The sequence below is a fragment of the Lontra canadensis genome, unplaced genomic scaffold (genome assembly GCF_010015895.1).
Source record: "Lontra canadensis isolate GAN:19392208 unplaced genomic scaffold, GSC_riverotter_1.0 scaffold161, whole genome shotgun sequence".
NCBI lineage: Eukaryota > Metazoa > Chordata > Mammalia > Carnivora > Mustelidae > Lontra > Lontra canadensis.
This window is the reverse complement of record NW_022631155.1, coordinates 1225351-1247644: the sequence shown is the minus strand read 5'-3', so window position 1 is coordinate 1247644 and position 22294 is coordinate 1225351. Positions and strand designations below refer to the sequence as shown.

Genomic DNA, 22294 nt, shown 5'->3' with positions numbered 1-22294 from the left:
CTTATAAGCCAGGAGTGAAGTTGATTTTGTGAAAGTGTGTTGTCTTTTCCCTCAAGAGATATAAAAATGGGATACTTATTTCCTTTGGGGGTGAAGCAAACAACTGGCAGTTTGATACCCATACAGAGATAAAATGTTATAGCACTTGTTTTTTTGTTTTATTTTGTTTTTGTCTTCCAGGGAATTCTTTTGGAGATTTCCATGGAATTTGGGGGCTTGCCGTGGAGGCTCCTCATGGCTGACTTTTCTTTGCAGAGGAATGCCTAGTCTTTGATGTTGGCATGTCCCCTGTGAGGAAGACCAGAGGTAAAGTGGTACCTCCAAGCAAGACCAGAAGAATGTCAGGTGGAAGTCCCCCAAATCTTGCATGCTGTGTTCAGAGGGGATGGACGTCTGGAAACCTTGCCTGTCTTTAGTGAGTATTTTATTGTGCTTTCTGATGGTAATTACAGCTCCACTGACCAGGGCCTCCTTCTTCCTGGGCTCTATGCCAGGCACTTTGCATGCATCATCCCATCGAATCCTCCCTACCCTACTATTTATTATCGGGTCCATTGGTGAGAGGACACTATGGCTTCAGAGAAGTTAATGACATTCTCTAAGACTGGCCAGGATTTATACTTAAGCCCAAACACTTCCGGTTATTCTGCTGCTGCTAATATCTCTGCTTTTGGGGGCGAGTCATGGTTTATTTCTGAGGAAGCTTGGTTGGTCATTACCAGGATTAACGCTTCTAATAATTTCTCTCTTTTGAATATTGTCTTTGACAACTCAGGAGTAATTGTATAATTAAAGTTAATTAATGCAGATGATATGCTCTACAAATGACAAACATTACATACCTACATGCTATCCTTCCCTCTTTGCATGTCATTTGGCACTAAAAAAATTGATTTGTTTTAGGATAAGAAGAACATGAGAGTTGTGGATAATGGCACCTGGCTTTCCTCCCCTCACGCAACACTGTGCTTCGGGATTTAGGGAAGGGTTATGTAAAAGCATGCCTCACTAAAGAACTTTTTGCTCTATCATTTCCTGGTTATTTCGGATGTCATGCCATGCTGAAGCTTTTAAACTTATTAATTAGAGTTTGTGGTGCCTGAAGACTGTGCCACAGCTACAAATTTGAATGGTGTATTTAAAATGTACTTTGGGAAGAGTCATGCTGTTTTAAAATGAGTCCTTCCTGAAACTTAGTTTAGGAGCTTCTTTCTAAACTCCGTAAGAGTTTAGGATTTCAACTTGTTTTTAATGGAAGCATACTTGACATGCAATGTGATAATAGTTTTGGGAGGACTAGAATTTTAAGTTTAATTTTAGAATGAGGAAAAGAATATATCCACAGACATTCCCTCCTTGCCTCATGGTGATACAGACCCAAGCTTTATTGTGATATGATTGACAAATTAAAAAAATACATATTTGAGGTGTACAACATGCTGTTTTGATGTATTTTTACATCATAAGTATATATATATTTTGAGCAGTGATTCAGTGGTCCAGTTTTGATACCAGAAAGACTGTGCTGTAGATAGAAAGTTCTGGAGCCCTTTCTGTGGCATGTCCGTGTTTGAGGGACAAGGGTTGTCACTATTATGAATAAAGTTTAATATTAATGATGTTGTTAAATTAATATTTACTTTGTTCATCCCGTACTGTATGCTGGGTGAGAATCAAAGGTGTTCTTCCATCTTTCAACTCATTGGAGGTCTTTTCAACTTGTCTTTTTAACAAAATTGGCCAGCTTGAGAAAATAACATGTCTTGTTAAATCTAGACCTCAGTGAGGATTACTCAAGTCTGGAGTGAGTGGCTGAGCGAAGTGGTGGAATTGTCTTCTTTCAGTCTTTAGAAACAGCCTTGAGAAGTCCAATCATGTAGTGCGGGGCAACCCCACAACGCTCTAGTGGATGTCTCCGCAGGAAAGGCAAGGAGGGCAGATTGGGAAGGGGAAAGAAAGCTGTCTCAAGTTTGGGATCGTCATGCTTAATAAGATGACAAGTCAAGGGGAACAGCTACAGTTGCCCTCCCCCACTTTGTCCTCTGGGGCTCCAGCACCACTGAGGCTGCCGTCCAAGAGCAGCAACTGGCCTGGCAGGACTCGATCCTCAACTTGCTGCTCAACCGCTGATGAATTTTGGCTGCAAGGACACTTTTAATTAGGAGGAGATCTGAGCCTCTTTAGTTCCACTGTGGAACCCCGCTTGGACCCCAAAGACCCCCATTTCTCGGCTCCACCGCCCTCAGCAGGTGCAGCTCTGTAGTGCGGTGTGCTGGAGCGGAACCTTTGGGGCTCGGAAGCCAGGAGCTAACCGGAAGGGGCGTCCCGCACCCTAGTTCCGGAGGCGGTCTCTGTGACCCCAATAGCTTGGGTGAAGGCGGAAATGGCCCTTGCCTCCTGTTCGGTACCGTGGGAGCACCACTGGTTTGGGGGTTCCATTGTCTGAGGAACCGGAGACAGCGCTCCATTGGCCAAGGAGGAGCTTCCAGGCCCTCAGACCGTCCCCAGGACCCCGGGCACCCCGCTCGCAGAGGAAGCCTCCTAGAGGCCATCAGACCAGCGAAGGCAGGTGAGAGCTCCTGGGAAGTGACAAGTTTTGGGTGGCACGCTGCCTTTTGCCACGGCCAGGGGCTCAGAGACATGTTTTCTGGAGCACCCCAGCAGGGGTGGCTTGGTTGGGAGGACTGTGGGGGTGTGTCCGTGGAGGGCCGGCATTTAGAGGCCTCCATAGAGATGGCATCGTGGGTCGTACTGCAGGAAGAACCCTTTCACTCTTTGGAAATTTCTAGAAAGTTCCCAGAGAAAACAGTTTTGCAAGGAAACTGAGCGAGTAGCAAAGCCAGAGGCTCTCCCAGGCACATTAGCACAGTTGAGGCGGGATGGAAAGCAGATTTACCTGCTGTTTACTAGGCTCAACAGCTGGTGCACTGTGAAACCGCAGACTTTCTAAGTTTGAAAGCCATGTTGCAAGCCTGAATTTTCAAAGGATCCACTTGAGGTTTCGTTTGGTTCTGCTTTTAAAAGATACGGCGTTTGCATTAGAACCGGTATCTAAGCCCATCCAGACTGAGAGCAGAGAACTTCCCGCTATTCCAGAAAATCCTTTGCTAACATAAAAGCTGAAGCCCGTGCATGAATCTGTAAACCTGTGGTATACATAAGTACAACCTAGATAAACATAAACAAATGTTCCTGCAGCATGAAGTAAATAGGAACCCCCCAAAGTAAACGAAGTAAACAAAAACAAATTAAGTGAACAACTCAGTTTATGGAGAAGTTTTTATGGTTAATAGAACAACTTATGTTAAAGTAGTCTAATTGTGTTTAAATTGATTTTCTGAAACTGTTCATTCTTTGAAAAATATAGCCAAATTGAGTGTGAGAGAGAAGGAACTGTGGCAATTTTGAATAATTTTTCTATCAATAAAAGAAAGAATAGCATGTTGTGCACAAGATTGGGTGTGGGGGCAGCTGCAGCTCTTAACTCTCTCATGAGTTCAAGAAATGGAGGTTTTATTTAATAATCAACCAGATGAACTTGATAGAGAAACTAAATGAATTATTTTAGCAGGGGTCCCGAATTTTACTTTCTTACTGACGAGCACATACTACCTTCATTTTATAAAGTGAAACTTCACATGTCGGTACTGGCATAGTTTATGCCTCTGAAACTAGCAGCAAGATCAATGCCTCACAAACTAGGGAAGCGCAGTTAAAGTGCATGAAACGACTTGGAGGTTGTGAGCAAAGTAGGAACTAGTATTTCTAAGATTTCAAGGAATTTTGCTCTTTCCCAGGTGGAAGCAAAACCTGAAAGATGAGAGAATAGATAGCAGTAAATCTGGCCAGGCCAGGAGAAAAAAAATAGAAATGAAAAGGACAGCACAAGGTCTGTATAGTTTCCCTGCTGCTCTTCTGGTGTGTGTTCATCAGCAGGTTACTAGTTTCTTTGACCTCACGTATGAAGAAGAAATTTGAAACCAAGTGTCATTTTCGTTATACTGATTAAAGGAATTTTGCATTATTATTTTTAGCCTATTCTTTAAAAAAAGAAGAAATAAGAGGATCAACTGTTCTATAGTGACTAACCCCTCAAAGAAGTGTGTTTTTTCCTTTTCTAATTTAAAATGGCAGATGAGGAGCCCCAGAGTTTAATTGCTTGATACTGGGTAAGCAGAGTGAGCAAAGGAGCCAGTGAATCATCCAGGAGCTCGGGCTTGGTCAGCTGGGATTATTACATATGTAACTGGATTAAAATGAAGATAGCCCTTTATCTGTGGAGCTCAGCAGCCAGAGGTGTGCTCCCCTGTGACAGGGGACCTTGGATGGTGGGTGAGGCCACTGGGAGTCATTGTATGATGACCCAGGGAGGAACACTCGAATTTTCTCATGTTGGCAGGTTATTTCATTACAGAATGATTCTTTTTTCAGTCCTTGCCTTGTAAATGTAGTTATTTGCCTCAAGAAAATACATTTTAAACAATTCTGAGAAAGGTTTTCGTGTATGGTATATTTCCATAGATAAAGTAGTACAGTATTAAATTTCTTCTTGTTCTTCTTAATGGAATGAGCTCCCACTTGAATCATTACAATTTGAGATTACTTTTTGAGCTTATTTTATTATTTTTTTGAGATTAGTCACTTGACTCTGAATATTAGGGCAGGAGAATCTCAGGCTGAAAGTCCATCCCAGGCAATGACAAGACTTCTTAGCAGGGTCCTTATCTTACCCAAAGCTGCAGCTGTACAAGGGAGAAAATGTCACTTCTGGAGGAATCATAAATTCCTCTTGTTTTATAAAATCAAGCAATTCTTCAGTCGAATAAATAGCCAGTTTAGTTTAATCACTTCCAGAGACATTCGCCGTGATCACATTCAGAAACAAATATGGCCAACTGAAGTGCTTGCTCTAATAGTCCAGTTGTGTCGGAAGTACATAGCGTTGTTCTGCTTATTTCTCTGTGTGTTCTAAGAAAAGGGAGCATACAGGTGTGACTACACCAAGGCATCGAAAGAGGATTTTTTCCATTAAACTCCTGGGAATCACTGGAAAGCATTAACTTATGATTTTGAATCATTTTTTATTTTTTATTATTATTATTATTTTTAAAAAGATTTTATTTATTTATTTGACAAGCAGAAATCACAAGTAGGCAGAGAGAGAGAGAGAGGTGGAAGCAGACTCCCTGCTGAACAGAGAGCCCCATTTGGGGCTAGATCCTAGGACCCTGGGATCATGACCTGAGCCGAAGGCAGAGGCTTTAACCCATTGAGCCACCCAGGTGCCCCAACTTATGATTTTGAATGTACATGGGCCGAAATGGCCAGGTTGGAAAGATGTTTAGGCTTAGTGATGAGAAGGCCTGGGTAGCTCCCTCCCCCCAAATCAGTAAGTCACTGCACAGAGAAATCTCTGCCTCTGAACATGTCTGAGCATGGCATGGCATTTGTAGGGAGAGGAGGGAACCAAGCCCTTCTTCTAACTGCCAGGGGCAGGTGTAGGGTCTGTGTCCACCTCCCCTCCTACCCAGGACCATTGTGTGCAACTTTGTTTGCAGTTCAATTCACAGGTACCCAGATTCTTTAGTGATTAGAATGAATTGAAAAAAAAATCGTCCTACTCCTCTTAAATTAACGGAAAGCTGTTTAGGTTAATGTAGTAATTACGGTTGTGGGGAAAGCAGTTGGTTTGTGGTGGTAAAACAAAAAATTGTAATGAAAGTATAGCGTAATTCTCGTTTTAGCCCCAATTCAAAAGTCATTCAACACATTTACATTGTGACAGGCACCCTTGGAGCTGGAGATGGATGGAAGGCCAGTGGAGTAAGACACAGGTACTGCTTTCAGCAAGCCCAACAGTCTAGGGGGTAATTTTGTCACTAAGTGCTTGCACTAAGCTTGAATATGTGACAGCATCCTTGGGATAGCAGAGAAAGGAGTGACTGACTTCCTCTGGCGGGGGTGGACAGTTGGGTCTTGGCACATCTCCCTCAAAGAGGAAGATTTAGATTGGGCTTTGAAGGATGAGATCCATATCCTTAGAAGGAGAAGCAGAGGGAAGGGCATAGATGAACAAAACGAAAGAGGATGGAAGAAGCATGGTATTTTCCAAAGAAAGAGGTGACCAAGTGAGGGTACCTAGTCCTGAGGCCATCGGAGGAGGGTTGGGGAGCCACAGTCAGGTGGGTGGGTTGGTTTGAGGAATTGTTTTTCATTTCTTGGACAATAGGGAGCCATGGCAGGGTTTTAACAAAGAGCATGATTCCAGATACTGTGGTTTCGACCTGATTGGGCAGAGGACAGAGGCATGGGCAGTAAAATAATTTAAATGAAGCGGAACAAAAGAGATAGAATTTTATTGAGTATATTGCAAGGGAGCAGTGGACAGGATAGCAAAGGAGAAACTCTTTGCCGGGAAGCAGTGGTGGGGGGTTGTAGTAAACAGGGGAAAGTGAGGAGGTAAGAGAATGTATGGTATTTTCCTTTTTTGGTACCTGTGCTCAGTGGTTGATAACTCACTGGTCAGCTAGGGTCTATGGCTGTTTTGAGGTGGTCGCCGAGTGGGCCTGTTGGCATTTAGCATGGTGCTCACTATGGGCCTTTCGATCTTACTCACGTTTTCATTGCTCAAGCCTGCTGCCTAAAAGTGGCCTTTATAGATATCACATCTGATTCAGACATAAACCATTGGGACTTGCTATGATGGATTGGATTTGGGTGACAGGTTAGGCAGAGGGAGCTGTTAAGAATGACTCTACAGTTTCCTGCCTTTTTTTTTTTTAAAGATTTTATTTATTTATTTGAGAAAGAGAGAGAGGGAGAGAGGGAGGAGAGAAAGAGAGAGAGCGAGCACACAAGCAGGTGGAAGGGGAGAGGGAGAGGGAGAAGCAGGTTCCCCACTGAGCAGGGAGTCCAATGTGGGACTCGATCCCAGGACCCCAGGATCATGACCTGAGCCAAAGGCAGACGTTTAACTGACTGATCTACACAGGTACCCATACAGTTTTCTGTCTTGTCTAACTAGTTCCATTTGCTGAGGTGGGGAGCACCGAAGCAGGAAGAGTTTGGGCAAGTTTAGAACCTGAGTGTGAAGTACTGGTGGGACATCTAGGAAGTATCCAGAGCCAGAGCTCAATGGAACAGTCTGGGTTGGAAATAGAGACCTAGAGTCATGGAAGTTTCCCTTCGGCAGAGGCTTCTGTAGACTATTGGCACCTCTTTATGGCTCTGGCATAGGGAAACCAGTCATGGCTACCCACCCTGGCCATAAAAATCTGTTCTGTTCCCTCTCACACCCATGTAACTCATGTTGCATCTGAATACTGATAGCGGAACTCAAGCTCTGAACTCAAGAGAGCTGAGCAGACAGCCCAATGAAGGGCTTGATCTCAGGACCCTGGAACCATGACCTGAGCCCAAGGCAGAGGCCCAACCCACGGAGCCACTCAGGCGCCCTCTCAGGTTTTTTAATAGAGCACATAAACTGCCTTTGAGGTAGGTCTCCCAATTCACAGTCTGCAAAGAAATTTTACCTTTTCCCTTTGTCCTTTACCAAGAGTGTAAGACCTCTGTAAGGCTTTTCCCAAACACTACATAAACATTAAATTGACTTACAAATGGTGTTGATGAGGAATAGAATGTTGTTCTTGTTATTTGATATGTATTTATGGAGTATGTGTCCTGACTTGAGTTTAGCTAATGGCCCACTAGGGAAGGGTGCTTTGGAGGTTGATGAGTTTTTCTTCTGATTCTGTTTCTAACAATTAAGCACACTGTTTAAGTAACAGGTTGTTCTTTGATTATAGAGTGTTCATGACCACTAATAAATGTACCCCCATATTTAAATATACAAGTTGCCCCTCTGGGAGGGCAGGGAGCTAAGGGCAGTCAGCCTTTCATATGCTAATACCTGAGATCAAGGCACACTAGATATTATTCAATCAAGCTAATATTTAGCTTTGGAAATTAAGGCATAAATTCATGAATTTGATTAGTGTTCTTCTCTCTCCATTGATAGTTAACCGTAATATATGTATGCACACAATGTTCCAAGATTTTTCCTTTTATTTTTTGACGATGTATGTTGTACTTGCTGCAGTATTTGTTGAATTCATTAAAGCTGTTGTTTTTCAGATGAAAGCCATCCTAGAGTTGTACTCCCAGTGTGTCTTCAGGCTGTTTGCCTCCTTGTTTAAGTGAACTTTGACATTCAAGGTTAAAGTGAACTTTATCATTTGGGGCACCCACCAAATACCTGGGTGTGCAGTGCATCTTACACTTTTCATGGAACTTGCCCTCCTTTATGGTATCTGATTTTCCTGAGAGGACCTTATGGGGTGGCGAGGTCCAGGCTTAGCACCATTTTACGGGTGCTCAGAGAGGCCAGATGACCTGCCTAAGGTCACCTGGCAAGTGCAGAACTGGGACCAGGTCCCAGGCATTCTGGCTTCAAGGATATTGTTGATTTCCACTAGTTTCACAACTTCCCTAGTTAAGGCATTGGATTAATAATTTCTGAAGTGTAAATTTGTAAGTCAGCTCTTTCCTCATAGGAAGCAGTAAGTATCTCCCTTAGCATAGGTGAAGAGTTTTGGAAGCTTCACTCCTCGGGGTGTGTCAGACCCATTTGAAACATTCGTGAGTGCTCTGCAGACGGACTTCAGCATGAGCTCCATTTGCTGATCTTCTCAAGAAACCTAGGTGTGAGATGTGCTTTATGGTGTGGACCACATGGTGCTTGCAAACGAAAAAGCTTTAAAGTAACAGGCAGGACTTTGGGCAATTGAAAGGTCTGCACTAAAGGATTGTACTTGGAGGTGAAGTTCTCAAACAAAGTCAATCAACATGAAAAATCTGGAAGCTCTCAGTGAAAACTGTTTCATCTTTCTTCACATTCCACGAGAAACAAGTTAGAACCTTTGGTGTGACATTCCAACTTCTGTAATCACAGAAAGCATTTGAATGTCTTGAGCAGAGATGCCATCGTGGCTGGCAGGGAGGGCATTTGCAGAGCCTCACTTTAATGTGGTTTTGTCAACCACCAGCATTAAGAAAAGGAATTGGGTGGGAATGGGGACTGGGAGTGGAGTGGGCAGGAGGGCATGTGGCTTGGGCAAAGCCAGGAGTCAGCAACAATTAGGGTGGTCTTTTAAGTGAGGAGGTCCACAGTCTTTCATTCAGGAAATGGAAGGTTTCTTTGGCCCCTCTTCTGATTTGAGGACTGTGTGGCTAATAAATTCAGTCACTTTTTTTTAAGTTGGTAGATATATTTTTGATCATTCATGTGATATTGACACAGAATTCATATATTGATCTTAAGTTATTTTTTAAAAAATTATTCTGCAGATTCAGGGAGACAGCTTCCTTGTTTTTTTGGATAAAGCAGCCTAGGATGTATGGGAGAGTAGAATAAGTTGAGGAGAACTGGAGATTGGGGTGGGAAATTATCCTAAATTCAGGAGATTAAAATAAATGAGGAGAAGCCACCTAACTTCTGAACGGCTTGTTCCTTACTTGATAAACAGGGATCAGTTAGACTTGCCTTGGGAACAAACTGTATTTACAGAATTCTCACAGCTACATAAAAAAAGATTGGAAAGAAATCATCTGAAATGGCAATATTTGCCCCTGGGTGGTAGAATTGTTTGCACTGTTTCTCTGATCTGTTTTGTAAATTTAACATTCTTAAAAATTAGAAAACTAAAATAAATTTCTTTTTAAAATGGAAATGTCAAAAGAAACAAGGCTGGCTCTTTCTCAGCATTCTAGTGGGAAATGATTATAGTGCTCTACAAAGCTATTGAAGGGGCTACATAGTGACGGAAGGTTTTTTGATTTCTTTCGGAAGGATCATAAGGGAAAGGCTTTGCTGGTGCTTCCAGATCCCATTGCTCCTTTCTGATGTGAAGGTGGCCCCGGGACCTTTGTCCTGAGTGGCGAACACCCAGCATGCAGCCAGGAGCCCTAGGAGTGGGCACTCCCTTACAGAGCACCTTTTGGGTCTGGGGCTAACAATTGTCCTGCCTCTTATTCGGTAAACTGTCAGGCTTGTTGGCTGCCAGCTGCCTTAGCTTTACCAAAAGGAGGCGGTTCTCCTTCATTCTTTTACTGTGTATTGTCAGCTGAATAAAGCAGCCTACCACAGCCTCTTGGACAAAAGCTCTCCATGAGGATTACACTGCCAGGTTGGAGAAAGGCCCTTTCAATGCTATACAGCTTCACATAGAGGCTGTGTTCAGCTGACCACCTTTATGCAAATCCCTTTTCTTTGTTGAAAGGCTCCCCCTGAGACAGAGGCCAGTTAAGCCTTTCTGGGCAGATAGGCTTTGTGCAGGGCTGGGAGAGAGATCGCCCAGGTTAGGTGCTCCTGGGAAGAAAAGCCGATTGAAATGTTTTTGTAAATGCCATTGCTAAAAAATTGAACGCTGGCAAAAACTTCTTGCAATTAAGATATTATCAACAAAGAACTAATCACTCCTCAAATGGAACAGATTAAAATGGCATAGAGTTTGGGAGTGCTGTAATTATCGACCTTTGACATTATGCAAAATATATTACATCTGTATCTCTTGTTTCTAGTTCTCTTCATATCCTTCCTGATTTTGGCCTTCCTTGCTTTTGTCTGGAGTGGCGAAGCGCTGCTTACTCCCTCCATCCTAATTGAATATTTCCAAGGTTTTATCTTCTCTTCAAATAACTCCCTAGGGCCCTCCAACGATTAAATTTCAAATATTCTCTGTGTACGTGTCTTGTAGAATTGTGGACTCTCCCAAGATGGAGGAGGTCTACAAGTCACCCGTCCAAATATCTCTTACGTCTGTGTGGACAAAGTGATCATTCATGTCAAGTAAAGATGGGTTTTCTGGCATTTTCTTTGACGTCTGAGCATGCAAGAGAACCTAAAATGGGTGAATTGTCTCTCCAAACTCTTCCATAACCCAGTTTCCCTTTAGTAAAAAACATCTCTGGCCTTACGACTTTCAACCACTTCAGCGCATGTTGCCCAGAGGCCCATTATGATTGATAGTACCACATCTGCCTCTTACCTTACCCTTTATCCCTTCTTCTATCAGTCCACCCTCTCTTGCAACTTTCCTCTCTTCTTTTTGTCACAACTACCTTCTAAACTCAAGCCTTTCCTCAGTCCATCTGCTTGAGTTCCTTGCATCATCTCTCTTAGAGCTGGTTTGATCTTAGTAGTCCCTTTCTCAGAAATTTGCAGTAGTGTCCAGCTATCTTACAAATCAAATAAAAATGTTAATGTCTTCAGGTAAAAAACCCTGCCTGTCTGACCACGTTGATTTTCCTGTTTGATACTTGGGTTCTTCAACATTCCCACTACTTAATTTCTAGAGAATTCCTTTGACAAAATGTAGCTCTTCTTTGAAATAATAATTATTTCTCTGTAGTTCTTTTAGTTTTAATGGCTGATGGGAACAACAGCAGCAGAAGCAGTACAACTAGCTGGCATATAGCCTTCCCCATAGTAGATAACTATCTGGGACCCGAACAACTGAGCAAATAAATGGAAGCACTGGAAATCACTGTAGACACCCTGATCTGCCCAGAAACCAGAAATGTAGGACTCAGATTCCTGAAAACAGAATCCTTGCTTCCTTGGTAGCTTCCTATAGTAGTCAAGAAGTATGAGCCTTACTAAATATGGACAAGAGTGGCCTAAAATATTCCAATATAATCTGTAATACTTTCAGGTTCTTGACTCATCTTCAGTATTTCTGTGACTTTATGTATGTTAATCTTCCTGTTTAGGAAGTTCTGCTATGAACAGTTTCAGTATCATTTTCTTTGGTTTGTTTCACCAATTGGCTCTTAAAATTTTAAACTGAACTGAAGAGTGAGAAACTGTACCCATCAGATTCTTAATTAAATGATTCACTAAGACCTCTTTCAATGGTTCCCTTAAAATATACCTTTATGTAAGGGGAGGGCTCCACATATGAAGTCATTTTCCCTACATACTTTTCTATATATCCTCAGTCATTCTTTCCTGAACCCTAGTGTCTCTGGTGAGAAGAGCAAGCTCTTGTCAGTCCTCACCCAACTAAATATTTTTTTATTTCTCACAGTTTTATGAGTTACGTTCAGACAATCATGAGTTGTTGAGAGAAACTAACCCTGTTTCCCACAGAGGGGAGAGACTGGCCACACATGACTTTGATACAGTGCCAACAAGGGCAAGTGCCATCAGGGGTCTCGGAGAGAGGATCAGAAAAGCACTCCTGGAGAAAGTGCTCTGGGGTATGTGTCTTTGAAGGATAGATGTGTTTTCAGTCAGTGAAGACATGGGAAGGGCATTCCAGGCCAGGAGACTATCATTGAATAAAGGGCGATGGGAGGTAATGAAGAATGTGTGTTTGGGTAATGGCAAGTACTTCCTGGCATTCAGAAGATGTGAATAGTGGTGTGGCTTATGATCCATTCACTGCATGCTTCTTGTGCTTCCGTTCTGTGCCAGGTGCTATGGATAGGGAGGAATGAGATTGGATTCCGGCCTTGTGCTCATAGTCCAGTGGACACAGGGGACCAGCAAGGGCTGGAATAGTGATCAGGCACTCTAGAAAGTGGCAAGTGCCCCGAGACAGTGGTAGACAGTGAACTCCTTGGAACTCATGGAGGAAGAATATGAGGAGAGCATTCTATACAATTCTGAAAAAAAACTTGAGAGAAATGATATCTTTTTGGATCCAAACTCATATATCCAGTTCCTTCAGGCCTCATAAAGGCTGTGGGGGTATGTTTGCCAAACATCAGAAACAGATTTCTATTTTGGGACCATGCTCTTTGGTTGTGCAGAATTGGTACCACTCAGATGGTATAAGGATCATGTGTCCCTTAGAGAAGGAGGGCATACTCCCTGTCTAACATGAAGCAAGCCCATAGCACCTGTTAGGAGAAATTCATGAACATCAGCAATTCTCTATCTAGGATTACACATAAACATTTTTCTTAATTGTACATAAAGAAGAGTTTGTATAGAGGCATATATTAATGTCATTTTTAGGGGTCATATCACAGTCACTGGATAAGAGAGCATGAGAAAGCTCAGTCCCTTTGGTGAAACAGGATTGAAGGGGGCTGGAGTTAGGAGGAGACTAAGGAAATTTGTCTTCATGAAGAAGCTAGAAGGAGTTTAAGAACCTTCTTGAGTGAGGGGCAATCCTACTTTCTTCACCCCAAAGCATTACTATAAGAATCACAGCACTGTATGGAAAAGTCAGTTTTAACCGAAAGTCTTGGTAGTTGAAAAGGATTCTCATCTTTAAGTGTGCAGTTACATGATGATTGACTTCCCTTGTGTTGCTAGAGGGCTATTTTTGATCTAGAAACATTTTTTTCTTTGAAGGTCATCTGGATAAACTATCTACTGTCCAGAGACAACATTCATTAATTTCTTCATCTCTTATTCTTGGGTAACAAGACAGTTTTTATCTTTTAGACTTTTCTTTTATATTTTCCTAAACACTTATAATCTGATGCAAGTGAGAGTCTTATGTGCTTTGAAACTGATCAGCGAGTCATAAGTGTGGGGAAAATCTAAGTAATGGGTTGCATTTTAAATAATAGTAAACACCAGAATTAATAAAAAATTCATACAATCAAGGCATGCTCAGTCAGGCTTGAAGCACAGGTCAAGATGCAGCATCAAGTAATCACAGTCAGTTCTTTTTTTGTTTTCGTATGGAACACTTCACAGATGGGCATGTCATCCTTGTGCAGAGGCCGTGCTAATCTCTGTAATTGTTCCAGGTTTAGCGTATGTGGTGCTGAAGCAAGCCCTATAATCGATTCTTTTTAAGATTTTATTTATTTATTTGACAGAGATCACAAGTAGGCAGAGAGGCAGGCAGGGAGAGAGAGGAGGAAGTAGGCTCCCTGCTGAGCAGAGACCCCGATGCGGGGCTCCATCCCAGGACCCTGAGACAATGACCTGAGCCGAAGGCAGAGGCTTAACCCACTGAGCCACCCAGGCACCCCTCTATAATCGATTCTTAACACTGGTGAATTGAATGCATGTGAAATTGTATAGCACAAATAAAAATATCTGTTTATAGATGTCCTTGATTTTCACCAGCTACAGATTTGAATTCAAATAATATTTTATTTTAAGAGATTATGGGGGGGCACCTGGGTGGCTCAGTGGGTTAAGCCTCTGCCTTCAGCTCAGGTCGTGGTCTCAGCATCCTGGGATCAAGGCCCACATTGGTCTCCTTGCTCAACAGGGAGCCTGCATGTCCCTCTCGCACTCCCCGTGCTTCTGCTCTCTCAAGCTCTCTTTGTGTCAAATATGAAGTTAGATCTTTAAAAAAAAGAAAAAATATATATTCTACTTGGTCATTTTAAATGTAGCATTCTACCCATATCCTGAGATAATTGTAAAGTGAAGTGAAGAAAAGAAAAGATGTTTTTGTTTTAAGAAATTGTGGATTTTGGATTGAGGGGTATGTGTGTATATGTATGTGTGCCTGCATGCAAGGATGCTTATACACATGCACACAGGCAAACTCGGAGAACAAATGCCAACAGAACTGAATTTGAATGTTGATTATTTGCATTTAATTTTATATTTATATAGGCTTGTATATAATCATATTCTCTTATGAATGAAAACTCAACCTACATATTTCCCTTGAACTATAATGTATAAAATAGAATGTAACATACATTTATTGCAATAAGTGTAATTTGGTATTTAAGTTCTCTGGGAACTTTGATACTTTTGTACTGAAAAAGTGAACAGATATAAAAAATCTGTTTATAAATCTTAAGATGGAACCCTTATACTCCTTCTCAACCATTACTTTCAGAAGGGACATTTTCCCAGGAATGCAGCTGGTCAGTTCCACAAATATATTTTCAAAGATTGCATGGAAATTATATGTCTCTCAGGCCAAATTGTTCATTTTATAAAAATATCTCAATAGAAACACAAATTTGTCCTTGTGTAACCTTGACATTCCATACCAGGAGTATTTCTTTAATATAGAAATTCCACTGTGATGGTTATACCTGGTGAATGGATTTTACCAAGTTTCTGGCTTCAGAGTTATTTAGATGTTAAGTGTTAAGGGTATACTAATTTGGCTCATACTATGCAGGAAGGAGAACATTTTCTTACATAGATAATTCTGAGTGAGACACATTTGTGTCTCATGTGATCATTGTAATTGTTTTTCATTTAGAAGAAAGTCTTTTCTGTTTTCCTTTTTTTAAAATTCCAGGTTTACTGAAATATATTTAACATATAAAAATTATGGAATGCTTCATGAAGTTGGGTGTCACCCATGCACAGGGATCATGCCAGTCCTTACTGTATCATTCCAAATTTACTGTATGTGCTACCCAAGCGAGCACTGCTTTCAGTTGTTCTTTAAAAGAAAGGTTAGGTGTGAGCCCTTTATCCCTAGAATTGTGTCCCATGTATCTGGGCAGGCTTTGTTGGGGGCTTTTTGTGGAGCATCCTGGACTGAAACCAATGAACCAGTTAAAAATGACCTCTGTACTTACCACATTCATTTTCCCCTGGACCCTTCCTAATCTTTCAGGGAATCCTAGACTGGGGTTTGCATCCCAAAGTTCATGAAATATTTATTGTTAGGTTTACAAAGCTTCCTTTCTGTCATTTGTAAGCTAAAATACTTCTTGTCATTGAATGTGCCTGTGGATGGAAGGTAAAGCAAACCAAGGACTCAGTGAAGTCATCTTGGAGAGTCCCAGTGCTCCTAAAACTTGTGAAAAGCCCTGAGATGTCTGTCCTGTAGTAAAAAAAAAATCTACTTCACTATATTTAACTGAGCATTTTCCAAGTGTACCCAACCAAGGAACACTTCATTTTAATATTTCCTTCATATCTACTAATATCCCTTGGTGTTGTGTTCTGTGGAAGCAATAACATTTGGGAAGGTCTGGGTTACTTGTATGAGGCCATTTTATGCATGTAAGCAATGGCATCTGAGCCTGGCATTCTCAGACTCCCCAGGAATAAGATTCACCAGCCATCTCTGAGCAAGAAGATTAGCAGCGGTTAATCACAACTTCAAACTTCCTAGGATAACTGGCCATGAATGTTTGCATTGATTTAGGTTCCAGCAGGTTTGAAGGTAGCAAAAACTCCTGTGGTATCTCCAGTAGGTTCAGAAACTGGCTTTCTAGGCTTAGCACTTTCTCTGCTGCAGAGACGATGGAAAACAATGGTCAGCCCCCAAAATGAAGAATGAGACTCATTGGCATAGTCCCCTCTGCTCTTAGATGCTATTGTACTGGGATGACATTCCACAGAGATCTCTCTCCCTCTCCCTATGTATTGAGTGGCTTTGAGAGGATGGACCTTGGTGAGCATGTCCATGTCCTTGGAGGGGAAGTGTGGGGACCAGCATCACACCTGTGATTACAAAGAGTCTCTTCCCCTTGAAAGAAAGCTCAGAGTGTGTGTTGCTCCAGAGACAAGTTAAATAAAAGAGTTTCAGAATCCATTATTCGATTTTTTTTTTCTTTCTGAAAAATCATCTGTTTAGCCATTAAGGTCACAGACCAAATTCAATTCCATGTTTCTGAGAACCCATCTTTTCCACTGTAGAAAACTGAGTTTGCATATGGTTTAACAAATTAACTTTTCTTTAAAGAAACAGTAAAAAGTAACCTACCCATTCTGCAAAAAAATTTGAAATCCTTGGTATCAAGTTTCAGTGGGTTTTCTTTTCAATGAATATGATTGAAATCCCATTTAATATGTGATTTTAAAAAGTCAGTTTATATAGCATATAAGGTAGAATCTAATGTGGTAAGTTTAATAGCAAGTGTTTATTTTATGAGCCAGTAAAGACTCAATTAAAAATCTTGAAAGTTCAACATAAGCCTCTTACTTAGGTGTGGTGTATTTTGTCATTTTTATAAAATTTTTGAATTACTGGAGTAACTAGAGTAATCTTTAGTTTCTCTAAGTTTTAATATAATGTGCGATGAAGGTTTTCCTCTGCATAAGTAAAAGTAGACGAGTAAAGTGTTTCACAGATCTATAGAACCCAAGTCAAAGGTTGAGTTATTACTCAACTTTTGTGAGGAGCAAAGGAGTAACTCTGTAGGAAGCCTACAAACCTTAGATATTTTAGTGAAGGAGGTGTAGTGAAATAATTGAGAGGGACATGGGGATAATCTTGATTCAACTCTAATTTTTACATAATAATTTGTGAATTCCAGTGTTTTAATCAATACCAAAGCATGGTTACTTCATTTAATAATTTATTTACTCATTCAATAACAATTTTGGGGCAAAAATGCAGATTGAAGTTCCAGGGGAGATGTTCAGGCAAGGAAGAACTTCTCAGTTAGTAGCTCAGTGTAAGAGCAAGAATGACCCTGGCAGTCTGGCATGTCCACCCAGAAGTGCTGCGAGCCCTGCCTGACTATATACTCCTGGGACCCAGAGACAGGTCCAGGGAGCCTGGGTACCGAGTCATGCAGCAAGCACTGTTTCTTCCCATGTACCAGATTTCAAGCTTTCAGGACCTCTAGACATGTGTGGCTGTTTTCCTGGGGTCAGTGATTTCGTGCACAGAAAAAGAAGGAAAGGAAGGAAGGAAAGAAGGAAGGCAAGAGTGAGCCTATCTTTTAGAATCTTGGAGGCTATACTTTAGTGCTTTGCATTATTTTTATTGTTAGATAAAGTTAAACACATTGATTTCCCAGAATGGGTTGAAATTGAAGTTCTCTTGAAATATAATGGATCAAAATAATTTTTCATGGATAATGGTTTGTTCTTTCCTTCATAGCAATTTCAGGTTTACTTTCTCTGTAGCTCTAAGGATGACAGCCCAAGATTTCTACTAGCTAGGGAGCTCTGGGCTTCACTGTGGCAGAGTTTAGAGAGTTACATTTAAGAAAAAGTATGATTATTTTAACCCAGATGCTCCCCTGCAACCTTAACATCAGGTCCCAGCTTCTGTGCCTCTGTTTCTATGTTCCCTCCGTGCCTGCCATCTCGGTTCCTTCTTCTCAGCTTCCAAATACTTTATGTGAATTTAAATTTTGCCAGTTTCAACCTTATATTCTAGTTAGTTATCTGTGTGCAGGTCTGATCTCTCAAAGGGCAATCCATGTTAACTTTTATCTCTTTATCCCCCAGAGTCTGCCAGAGAGTCATAACTTAGAAAATGTCTAATAAATAAATAGGATTTAAATTACATATAACCCTTCAGGAAAGGTATGTTGTCTGATGAAGGGAAGCATTCCTTTACTTCAACAGTTGAATGTCTACTTTTCACTTAGAGCTATCTGGGAAAAAGAACCAGAGTATTGGGATATAGGAGCTTCTCCTTATTGCTCTTTCCCTTTCACATCTTCTCTGTACTCTTCCCTTACAGATGAACTATAAGCTACACTTTTTGAGTTTCTCATTCTTCAGTTTTGGTAAATTCTTGAGTTGGTTCTTTTATAGATTAGACAGTATTGGAATATGGGGACTAACTGATGAAAAAGAGGAGAAGAAAAGAGTAGGATATGGGAAGAAAGTGTCCTTTGACTAAGCCTGGAAAGAGAGGCATTGCACAGCCAGCCCTACTCACTCAGTTTTGCGCAGTATCAGTGAGTAGCTGAAATAAGTAGGACAGAGTTATGATGTGTGAAGGATAGAAGAGGAAAATTTTCTGTGTAAATAGCTGAGTAAGAAACTTCAGGGACAATAGTCTTGACAACGCATTCTTGGGTCTTGAGTGAGTCTAAGAGTGTTAGCCTTGGTTTGATGCTTTCATCTGCTTGAATAATCATAGCAGCAAACACACAATGGGGCTTTGGTAGAGCTCTTAGGCGGGAGAGAGGTGTGACTGGGTTTTGGAACTCATAATCTCCAACCACTGGAGGGAGCCAAGGTGGGGAGTAGATGGAATGTAGTTCAAGAATCTTGCCCTTTATGAAGCCCAAGTGCTCCGGCACTTCAGCCTTCATTCTGTCTAGAGTCTTGAAGTACACCAGGCTGTCACTCTTTGCTATAGACCAGAGATTCTCAAATACTCAAGTCTTGTGTCTCACAAATCACTGTCAAGGGACTGGGTTCTCACCAGGATAGAAACCAAACTTACCTATGTTTTTTAGCAAAAGACATTGATGTGTTTAGACAGCTTGTCAGCATATTTATGATTTTTGGTGAGTTTCAAGGACATGATCAATTGCAGAAAGGTTATTGGACATAAGTGTGATTGCTACAGAACTTCAAAGTAATTGTCCATAGGCTGGGGAACCGAAATTGAGAGAAACATGAGATGTTTGTGCTTACTTCTAGTCTGCTGGAAGGTCATGGGTGGAGAATGGAGGTGGGGGAGGGTGGGAGGAGGGTAGGTGGGAGATGACACATGGCGTTTGCAGACGGGCAAGGATGTTGAAAGAGGGCCAATGTCAAGTCATGGAGAGGTGGTACACTAGGGAGTGAATGCTCAAGCATTGCCACTGACTCTGAGGGTAGCCTTGGGAAAGCTAGCTAACCTCTCTGGATTCCATTTTCCTCATCTGTAAAATGGGGATGGTAATAATAGAACCTTGGATTTAGTAAGTGTTTAATAAAGGTCTCCTAATGCTATTACTTTGTTAAACTTTTTTTTAAGATTTTATTTATTTGACAGAGATCACAAGTAGGCAGAGAGGCAGGCGGAGAGAGAAGCAGGCTCTCACTGAGCAGAAAGCCAGATGCGGGGGTCAATCCTAGGACCCTGAGATCATGACCTGAGCCGAAGGCAGAGGCTAAACCCACTGAGCCACCTAGGCGGCCCTACTGTGCTAAACTTTTTTGAAAAATCTTCTATCTTCCTACTGCTATAATGTGGTTGAATCTGGGTCCTGTCCCAAGGGAGTTTTATGGCTTAAATGTAAAAATAACAGTATAATGAGGTTGTTCTCATCTTCACAGAACTCTTAGAGCAAGGGGCCTTAACACAGATTCTAAGCAAACTGCACCCTAGTTTCTTTGTGATTTCAGAGGAGAGATAGAAACATAGCCTTGGTGATTAAATTGAAAAGTTTGCAATATTTTCCAGTTCTGCGTGGGTTTTTCTGGAATTCGCAGACTGTTTCAACTTAGTGAAATCATATTTATTTATTTATTTATTTTAAATATTTCATTCATTTATGAGAGAGATAGAGAGAGAGCATGCGTGCCCTACCATGGGGAGGAGCAGAGGGAGAAGGAGAAGCAGGCTTCCTGCTGAACAAGGACACTGATGCTGGGCTCAATCCCAGGATCCTGGAATCATGATCTGAACCAAAGGTAGACAACCCAACTGAGCCACCCAGGCACCCCAACGAAATCCTTTTTAATTGAGGGATTATAACTATCGGTTTAAATGCCTCTTTCTGTATTGACTGGCATCTTCATGAGGGCACAGACTATGTGCTTTCATCTGTCCTAGATCTAAAAGAATTCAGAGTAAGTCCAGGGAAAATCAAAAGAAGATCTAAAAAAGATGATAAAAACCTACTGGTGCTTCCCTATTAGTTCTCACTAGATTTTCTTAAATGTCAGTTAGGAGAATATTATACATTTCATAGATTAATAGAAAATCGAGGTTGGTTTAGAGTGGCTTAGCAAGAAATATAGGAATTTTGAGCAATAGTTTTAAAAGTACAAACTTTCAGTTATAAGATGACTAAGTTTGGAGAGCTAACATGCAGTAATGTGACTGCAGTTAAGAGTACTGCACTTTATACTTGAAATTTGTTGAGAGTAGATGTTAAGTGTTCTCACCACAAAAAAAGATAATTATATGAGGTGATGGATGTTTTAATTATCTTGATCATGGTAATCATTTCACAGTGTAGATGTACATAAAATCATCACATTGTACACTTTAAATATATACAGTGTTCTGTGTCAATTATACCTCAATAAAGTCAGAAAAACTAGAATTGTCCTGCAAACCCCACAGTCACTGTCTTTGCTAAGGAAAGACTAGCCCTCGAAATAGAGATTGAAGGAATCATTCAGGGAAAAATAGCACCAGACAGGACATCCGTAAGAAAACCGGCACTGTTCTCATGAATCTTGCATCATTAAAGCTCCTTTTCTGCATCTCAGGGGTGAAGGCTTCTATAGGGATTGATTTCTGTGTTTAGTACTAGGACATGCTTTGGGATTAAGTGAAACCATGAAGTTCTACAGTCCTAACTGAAATCCTACAAATCTTGTCACCTAGATATTTATAGGGTTCATTTGCAAGATTTTGTAGTCTAGCTGTCATGGTTAGCAGACTTTGGATCAATTCTGCTTTTTTAGGAAGTGAAGTTCTTCAGAGGGAACTTGTTCTTTCAGGGGAAATCAAACTAATGTTGAACTTCCCTTTGCCTGTTGTGAGCGGAGATAGCCCTGGACAGTTCAAGAGAGTACAAAACAGTACTTTAGCCATTAGGTATGAGAAACTTGGAATCCATTTATCTTGCTAAATGCTTCCATAGGCCATTACCATCCTCCAACTCTGAAATAGCTTAAGCCACGATAAGGTTGGTGAACAAAATTCACTTTGGACATTGAATAGGCTGGATTTCTATGGAAGCATTTCTTCTCTAAAACCCTAAGACTCTTAAGGACCAGATCCCTTTGATCTTTGGTATTCTGAGTTCCCATTTCCTTTCTTCTATCATCTGGGTGTATAGGACTATATTCTGTCACTGTGAACTTGGCAAAGAGAAAGGAGAACTATGAAGGTGTAGTAGTTGGCACCAGCTCTCTCACAAGAGGTAGCATGAATTCTCTATATCCTCTTTCGTGCTTATGCACATTTAATTGGATTAAACAAATACCAAGTAATTTGTACATAGCGGGAACAGTTTTAAATATGCTAGGGTATAGAAAGCAGAGTAAGACTCCTCTGCCCTGAGGAAACTTACATTCTAATGTACACAGAGCACAGTTTATATAGGGGTCCTCAAAGAGAAGACTTGGGGGGAAATCTGGGAAGAATTCCTGGAAACAGTGGTGGAAGACAGTGTAGTATAGTTTTTAACTCCCAATATCAGACTCCTAGGATTCAAATCTCAGATGGAAAATGTACAAGCTGGGTGATCTTGGGCCACGCTTCTGTGCCCCAGTTTCCTGAGAAACTGAGATGACAACATCAGAGCCTACGTCACAGAGGTGATGTGAGAATTGAGTAAGTTACTTGTTGGAGAGATCAGGGCCTCTTTGTAAGTCTGGGATAGTGGGAGACCCAGGGGAGGACTTTGGGAGTAGATACAATATTAGGTTGGTGTATGGAATATATGAGGATAGACTGAAGCAGGGTAAGAGTGGAGATCA

The 22294-nt window shown here is 41.2% G+C and overlaps 1 non-coding gene and 1 pseudogene across 1 annotated transcript; both read right to left on the bottom strand.

Annotated features, from left to right (window-relative positions):
* Window positions 1–13692: 13692 nt before the first annotated feature.
* LOC116859753 lies at window positions 13693–13793 on the bottom strand (annotated as a pseudogene).
* Window positions 13794–15265: 1472 nt separating this feature from the next.
* On the bottom strand, window positions 15266–15372 carry LOC116859752. Its single transcript, XR_004381205.1, has one exon. It is a non-coding gene; the product is annotated as a U6 spliceosomal RNA (small nuclear RNA).
* Between the last annotated feature and the right edge of the window lie 6922 nt (window positions 15373–22294).